The sequence below is a fragment of the Oratosquilla oratoria genome, chromosome 20 (genome assembly GCF_046742065.1).
Source record: "Oratosquilla oratoria isolate Oo_2021 chromosome 20, ASM4674206v1, whole genome shotgun sequence".
In the NCBI taxonomy this organism is placed as follows: Eukaryota; Metazoa; Arthropoda; class Malacostraca; order Stomatopoda; family Squillidae; genus Oratosquilla; species Oratosquilla oratoria.
In genome coordinates this window covers 16,264,221-16,272,927 of record NC_134796.1, presented here as the reverse complement: position 1 = coordinate 16,272,927, position 8,707 = coordinate 16,264,221, and the positions used below count along the sequence as shown (strand labels likewise).

Here is an 8,707-nt window from a genome sequence, read left to right as displayed (position 1 = left end):
GTAGAGAGGGGTTAGTCAAGAAAGTACTTTTTGCATTTACCGGGGATCGAGCTCGAGCTTCCCGCGATCCGAGGCAAGGATTTGGTTAACCGAAAATACCTTGAAATGTTCTCGACTTGTATTAGAATATCATCAACAATATCAACCCACCCTTTTTTCAAGAATACTTCAGTGACCTTTTTCGTTATATGAGGTAAGGGTAAATGATTGGATGTTCCAACCATCTGAATAAATTAATCGAAATCGATTTTATTTAAACTATAATAGTCGACAATTAAATGATGACAATGAGCGGAGAAACTTTGCGTTGCCTTTTTTGAAACCGAGTGCACACTTTCGGACGCATGAACATATGACCCTCCTGCTATGCCTGGCAAATAGTCCATATCTTAGTGAAAAGGTTTATGAGTCTTCATGAGGCTTGACTTCCGTGACAACTTTGGTTGTGTTTTGAATGGGTAACATACAAGTATATTCGGTGGAGCTAAGGAGTGGATAGATATAAACTGTGAGAAGAAGAAATTAAAAAGGTAGAAAATGAGAAGGACCTGGGAGTCATTATTATGAATAATATGTCCCTTAGAAACATATAAACAAACTTTTTGAAGAAACCTATAATTCAATAAGAACAATCAAAGTAGCATTTACATACCTGGACGAAGAAATGGTGAAGAAAATACTAGTCACTTTGATAAAACCAAGGTTGGAGTATGCAGCGACGACGTGGTCACCAAGTATAAAAAAAAAAATGTATAACAAAACTTGAAAGAATAGAAAGAGCAATTACAAAATTGGCACCAACATCCTCAGAACTATTATATGAAGAGAGACTAGCATAACTTGAGCTGCAGACATTAGAACAAAGAAGAGAGAGAGAGAGGAGACTTGATAACTATTTATAGAATCATGAAAGGCATAGAAACTATTGATGGAGAGTATCTAATAAAATGGGATAGTAGAAATACAAGAGGACACGGAAAAAATAAAGAAAGACAGTTACAGAAGAGACCTGAAAAAGAACAGCTTTCCCCATAGAGCATTTGGAACAAGTTAGATGAGAAAGTGGTGTATGCCAAAACAATACATGAATTTAAAAACAGTCTAGATAAAATGAGATATGAAGACGGGACACCACGAGCATAGCTCCCCTTCCTGTAAAGTACAACTAGGTAAATACACCTTATAATCAGCGACAGTAAAACACGGAAGAATAAACAAGAAGGGCTAAAAGAATCGTATTGTATGTACCGCCCGCCACATAAATCGATGCCGCAAACCGTCCTGCGCAGTGTCACTGAGAATAAAGTACGAGCTTTGTAATTCTATAAATGTACTAATTAAAAGCAAGTTGCAGGATGTTATTTTTAAAGAATTTATAGTAATGTAGAAAATATTTTACCGATACAACATGAAATACAAATTGTTTGACGTAATGTATGTTTGTTTACATCAGTGCACGCATAGTAATCATTGAATGCGTGTTGCGCTACACAGTTGGAATTATTTATATACGTCAACTGTGGTAAGGTCAACCGAAAATCTTACTATTGAAAACATCATTCAGTTTGTAGTTTTGGCGAAGTTGCAAATTACGCAAGTTGTCACAAAATAATAATGACATTTATTGGGTGTGTGTGTGTGTGCGCTGAAACATGCTGAAACAAACTTCAAATGAATGGTTTGAACTATTAATTGTGGTGCTTGTTTCTGGATTTTTATTTAATCAAGCTTAGGTATTTTCTTCAGATGAAAAAGAAAGCAAAGGTTTGATGGCATGTGGGTATGGATAGAATAAAAACTATTAGTGTGTTTGCTAGGCTGTCTCTTTTCATTTATGTGATTTCATTAATAACATTAGTTAGAGACTATTTTCCAAATAATAATGCATTCATTTAACTTTACTGTCCCCCCTTTATGTTACATATAAACCAAAAAGGCTTCTCCCCCGTATAAGATGGATTGCTGAGTTAAAGCACACACCCATCTCGCAGCTGTCGAAACCATTCCTGCCACCCTCACCTAAATGGATACATCTCTGAAGTATGATATAGTTGGTGTGAAATACAATATTCACTACATGCATAGGATTGAAATTTGTAAAAATAAGAATACATGAGTCTTACAGATCTGGTGTCCTATGTTCAAATATGAATCACATTAACTCTGCTAATATGGAAAGAGAAGTTTATGAATTATGGGCTATCCTTTAGGACTAGGTAGCATGATTCCCAATTGTAATTAGACAATAACTCTTTTGTGATGAACATGTGGTCAAGGCAAAATAAAATTTTATTGGTTAATTTTAACCTATACTGTAGATGAATATGTCACTGTTGATAGGTCAGTTTTTCATTTATTATTTTCATGTATTTACTTGTATATTTATTCTAGTGGGTGTGAGTGGAGAATAGCTGTGTATAGATGATAATGTGATGCAAGGAATGGAGGGGATGGGGTGTAGAGAATGGTTGTGTGTGAATGATATTTTGACAGCCTGAAGGGATTTCTCCACATCTTCTCTTTTTTCTGTATTAGGGGATGGAGGGAGCGGAGTTGCTGATTAACCCATTCAACTCCGATGACAAGATGTCTTGTCATTTGGTCAAATAAAACAAAAAATCATAATAAAACAACAAAATGTTTGATGATCAAACAGCACCAGAAAAATATGACGTCATCAGTCCTCCTCGAGGAGGACTGATGACGTCATATTTTTCTGGTGCTGTTTGATCATCAAACATTTTGTTGTTTTATTATGATTTTTTGTTTTATTTGACCAAATGACAAGACATCTTGTCATCGGAGTTGAATGGGTTAAGTGAAGCAGCCTTACTGTGGATGTGCTGTGTTTTGCTCCATTGTTTCTGACTCAGGGCAGTGGGCAGGATACGGGGATGACCTGTTATCCATTAGGAGCTAAGATGAGAGGGAGGAAAGAGGGGTGGATTGGAATGAAATGGGTGGGAATAGGCATGTGACTTTTGACTTAGCTACCTCCTGTATAAAGGGAAAAAAACCTTGGAATTCAGATAGATATTTATCAATTTATTTGTTTATTTATTGTTTATTTTGTTTTATTTTCATTCATTTTATTAATTTATTTATTTTTCTGCCAACACCATAGTTTGGATGGGTATGTTGCATTAATATTGAATTTTTTTTCCAGTATATTTAAAAAAAATTAAATTAATTGGCAAAATATCCTCTATCCTATATCCATAATACAACCTAATATACATATACATACATGTACCAAAGGCTTTCCCCCCCCCCCTTATAAGGGAGGTAATATAATCATGGAAATATCCTATATCCATAATACAACCTAATACAATCATGGAAATAGCATCTTGCCTTTTTTCTGACTGACATGACCATGTTGTATGTACCTAGTTGTAATATACAGGAAAAGAACAATATCATACCAAGCCTCAAGTTCATGTACAGTTTCAGCTTAGTTAATTCTTATTTTTGAATAAATATATTTAGATTTGAATACCTGAATTGTTCTTGCTTGGGCAATATCCTCATATATGTTATTTAAAGTATTTATGTATCTGTAAGAAAAACTATTTCTGCACATCCCTTAGACTGCTGACAGGTGGCTTTATTCGGCTGAGGGAAATCCTTTGCCCTAACCATTGATCTTTCTTGATTTGTTCTCATGATCTCATAAAGCCTTCCAATCCCAATCAGGAGATCTCTTTTGTCATAGTAGTCCATCCCTTTAGCAACTGGAATACTGTAATCATATCACCTCTCTCTTCAATTCTTCAAAATTGGTAGGTCCAGTCTCTTCACATATGGTTTATCTGCCAGGCTGGGGACCAGTTTGGTTGCTTCCCTTTGTATTTTCTCAATCTTGCTTACCATAATTCTATCACTCACTGTGGGGACCATGTCACTGATGCATATTCCAGTCTTGGGCCGATCAGGGTTTCAGTATTTTCATCATCTCTTCATCCATATAGGGAAAAGCCATTTTAATCTTTCGCAGCATCCCATATGTCTCTCCCACAATCCTGCATATGTCTGTCAGTAGACAGGTGTGTCTTTTATCAATACTCTTAGATCTTTGTTCTCTTTCACTTTTGTAGAAGTTGAGGTGCAGTACAGGAGACTGAATAATTGAATAAGATGGGAGACAAGAAATGGCATCAAAACCAAGGAAAAGGAAATTGCAAAACATGTCAAAGAGAACCCTAAAATATTCTGGAAATACATATCATCAAAAACTAGGACCAAGTCAAGGATAGCAAATCTTTACATGGATGACAAAAATCAAGTAAAAACATCAAATGACAGTGAAAAGGCAATGGTTCTTGCAGATAAAATTTCATCGGTTTTTGTTAAGGAACCAGACAATAAATTACCAAAGATTTATCCTCGGACTACATCCAGGTTTTTTCTTTTTATGATATATGCCCCATGGGGCTACAGGGAGAAGGATGCCTAGTCCCTCTCCCCGTCCCTTTCTTCTCGCCTCTTACAATCCAAGTGGGATACTTGGTGGCAGTATTCTTTTCCCCCACCACAGGGAATTCCCCCATAGTATGTGTGAGTAAATTTTGACGCAGCCCGAAGGGATTTCTCCCCGTCCTCTCCTTATATGCAAGGGGGGACGGAGAGGGGGGGTCGCCGATTAAATGAAGCGGCCTTGCTGTGGATGTGCTGTGTCTTGCGACACTGCTTCTGACCCAGGGCGGTGGGCAGGGTGCAGGGATGACCCGTCATCCAGGAGGTGCTCAGATGAGAGGGAGGGTGGGAGGGGTGTGGAGTGTATTTCGGGATGAAATGGGTGGGAGTGTTTTTATGCCTTTCCCTTTTTGGCTACCTCCCTTGGAAGGGGGAAAAAGCCTTGGTATATGTATGTATATGTACATCCAGGTTAGACCACATAGAGATAAACTATGAAATGATCAGAAAGGTCCTTCAAAAACTTAAAAAAGAATAAATCACTGGGTCCAGATGATATTCACCCAAGAATTGTTAAAGATCTGATGGAAGAACTATTAGTACCATTGAAAATGGTAATATTCAATAGTTCATTGGAAGAGAGAGTAGTTCTGGAGGATTGGAAGATACCACAAATAACACCAATGTTTAAGAATGGATGTAAGAGTGACCCTGGTAACTATAGACCTGTAAGCCTAACTAGTGTTTTCAGTAAATTAATGGAATTGGTCCTGAGAGAAGCAATAATCCACCATATGAAAATGTAGTGATAAACAATTTGGGTTCATCTCTGGCAGGTCAACAGTACTTCAACTGATACAGGTCTTGGAAAAATGGGTGGAGGTCATTGATGAGGGTGAAGCCATAGATGTTGCTTATTGTGATTTCATGAAGGCATTTGACTGAGTTCTCCACAAAAGACTACTGGCTAAGATAAAAAGTTATGGAATAGATGGTAATCTGCTCCAGTGGATTTTGTCTAGTAGAAAGCTACAAGTAATGGTTAATGGTGAAGCTTCTGACTGGAGGAAGGTCACCAGTGGGGTGCCTTAGGAATCAGTGCTGAGGCCTCTATTTTTTGTCATTTTCATCAATGATCTTCCGCATGCAGTTAAACATGGGAGTGAGGTATATCTTTATACAGATGATACAAAGATTTTTAGAACAATGACAAATGAAAAGGATTGTAACAAGCTTCAGGTAGACATAGATGAACTGAGAAAATGGTCAGAGAGATGGATGCTCAACTTCCATCCAGATAAAAATAAGTATATGAGAATAGTAATCACAAAGAACCCACAGTCAGAATAAAAGAAAACTTAGAGGAACGTATAACTTCTATATTTCAGCTAATACCTATAGAAGTTATACATTCTTCTAAGTTTCCTTTTATTCCAACTGTGGGTTCTTCATGATTATTATTTGCAAATGTGCTACAACATTTTGTCTATGTAATATGAGAATAGATGGATCTGATGTTAAAGAACAAGAGTACAAGATGTATGGCAACATAACCAGCACTAAAAATGAAAAGGACATTGGATTTGTCATTGATGACCATCTGACATTCACTGAGCATGTAGCTGAGAAAATCAGTAAGGCTAACAACATTCTTAGCATTATTAGGAGAAATTTTGTCCACCTTGATATACTCTACCTGAAAGCATTGTACACTGTACTAGTAAGGCCTCATTTAGAATATGCTAATCAGATCTGGTGTCCTCATCTAGTTAAAGACATTGACGCTATTGAAAATGTTCAATGAAGAGCCACAAGAATGATACCACAGCTGAAAGGACATGATTATGAAGAAAGGCTGAAGAAATTAGATCTACTGACACCGTCCTACAGAAGATCAAGAGGAGATTAATAAAACTTACAAGATTATTACCCAGAAGTATGACAAACAATGTATAAGAGGTATTTTTAAAATGAGGGCAGTCTACATAACAAGAGAAAATTTAAAGAAGATTTTTAAAGAGAGAATAAGACTAGATATAAGAAAATATGTCTTTTCAAATTGGGTAGTAAATACCTGGATTGATTTGCCAGAGTGGGTGGTCAGTGCAGACACAGTGTTACAATTTGAATCAAGACTAGATAAAATATGGAAAAGCCAAGAACAGAAATTTAACTATAGAGCACAGATAACTCCACCACCACTGTACATTTCGAGAATAACGACAATCAAGTTATGAAACTGGAGTCGCAGGCATGAGCCTCATCCAGAACTTCATCTGTGAGCATCTGTAATGGATTCACTTCCCAAGGAATAGTTTAAAAACTGTCTTTTCCAACAATTGCCCATTACCAGTACTTTACATTTTTTTTATATTGAAATTCATTTAGCAGTCTTTCCTCCATGTGAAAATAGTGTCTACATCTTTTTTACAATAACCTGCAGTCCTCCTTTTTTACTTTTCTCATCATCTGCAGACATAATAGCATAGCTTGATGTACCTTCCAGAATGTCAAAATCTTAGAAAAAAATTATTGGTACAAGCAGAACTCCTATGGTTACTGCTCTACATCCTGACATATCCTTTTCTATTGTTCTCATGCACCTTCTCTTCAAAAAAGATCTTTCATCCATGTGAGTAGCTTACCTCTTAGTCCTCCAATTTCCTTATAAGTTGAATGTGAGGTACTTTATCAAAAGCTTTCTCTAGGTCAAGGTACACACCGTCCATCCAGCCCTCCCTCTTTTGCAGCACATCTATCATTTTTTAGTAAAAGCTGGTTTGATATATGTGACCTTCCAGATTTGAATCCAAACTAACTTCCTGTCAGAATGTTAATTTTTTCAAGATTATTGATCCGCCAATCTTTCACAATCTTTCCATATGTTGGTATATTGCTGGTAGTTCTCATTTAATACTGAATTACTGACAGACATTAATTCTTCAATTCATATAGATTTTGCTGTTGCTGAGAGATACTTTAGATTTATGTTGTTGGTTTAATTAGTAGAAAGTAGGTATGTATGGGGAATATAAGGTGTTTATCTCTTTATGTTGGCATTTCATTAGTAAGCAGTCATTACTGTTCATTTAATTTTCATGATCTTTTTTGACAAGATATATTTAGGAACTATCAAAAGCCTTAGTTATATCTATGAGTATTACTCCTGTTAATGTTCTTTGGAACCAGTGACAGATACTTGTGGTGAACCTGCAAGATGGATTGTGAAACTGCCTATTTTCAAAACCAGTCAAACCCCCTCATCTCTATGAGATACATTCCTTAGGGGTTGTCACCTTGTCTCTAGACTGGGCCGAAGATCTCTATAACAACCTCAACTATATTTCTTACTTCGCTTCACATGTAGAGCTGACAATCTGTGACTGCTCCTCTTTTACTACTTTCAGCTGGTGACAGACACAGTCCTACACCAGTACAACACAAAGGTCAGTCCAAAGTTTCTTTTCAGAGAGATCTATAGGAGGGTCCAAGGAGTGTTGCCAGTCATTGTAGGACTGTAAGTTTTCCACTAAGTAAAACACAATGTATCTATTATTATACTGTTCCGTCAGGTGGGACTTCCTTGTATAAACCTTCGAGTACTTGTTAGGTAAGATGAGCAGTGTGTTTGTGGTGTCCTTCTTTGAATTCGTGTTGATTAGATGAATCCTTGTAGGATTGATCTTCCTATTGGTTTAGATATGGTAGAGGAGAGATAGGTCTATATGGTTTTAGGTTCTCTGGCAGTTTTTTGCTTTCAAGATGGGGATTATATGCACATTTTACCAGATTGTTGGAATACCATTGTCAAATGAGGAATGGTTGAAGGTATCTGTGAGTGGTTTTATTAGGGCAGGGCTTAGATGTTTCTGGAGTTAATTTGATCTTTTCCAGGGACATGGGTTTGTCAGTTTCTTAGTGATATTTTCTTTGTCTGCTGGAGAAGGATGTACTAGTTTCTGTCTACCTTTATCCTGTGTATCTTTGGAATAACTTTCCTGTATTTTGCCATTGTGTGTTTGAAGTTTAAGAAAAAAAATTATTGTACTGTTAATGTTTTGGTAATGGTATTTTGTTCACTGTCTATATGATGTGTTTTGTTGCATATCCTCTAACTGGCAGTGGTATGGATGGCCCTTCATCTACGAGGAGCTCAGAGGTTTTCAAAAGGGAAAGAGATGGGTATGAGATGCAAGTGGGAGCATGCCTTGGCTGGCTACCTACTTTACAAGGGGAAGAAGGCTTTTGGTATGTAAATGAGTTTTGTTCTGTGTTGCCTTCCTGTTTTATG

The 8,707-nt window shown here is 36.8% G+C and overlaps 1 protein-coding gene across 1 annotated transcript in view; it reads left to right on the top strand.

The window, feature by feature from the left end:
* Nucleotides 1-1,485: 1,485 nt before the first annotated feature.
* LOC143036387 (palmitoyltransferase ZDHHC22-like) overlaps nucleotides 1,486-8,707 on the top strand; it is an 85,078-nt gene continuing 77,856 nt past the window's right edge. The window contains exons 1-2 of the mRNA XM_076203669.1: nucleotides 1,486-1,522; nucleotides 7,824-7,862. The gene's annotated coding sequence lies outside the window, so the exon portion shown is untranslated. The remainder of the gene's footprint in view (nucleotides 1,523-7,823; nucleotides 7,863-8,707) is intronic.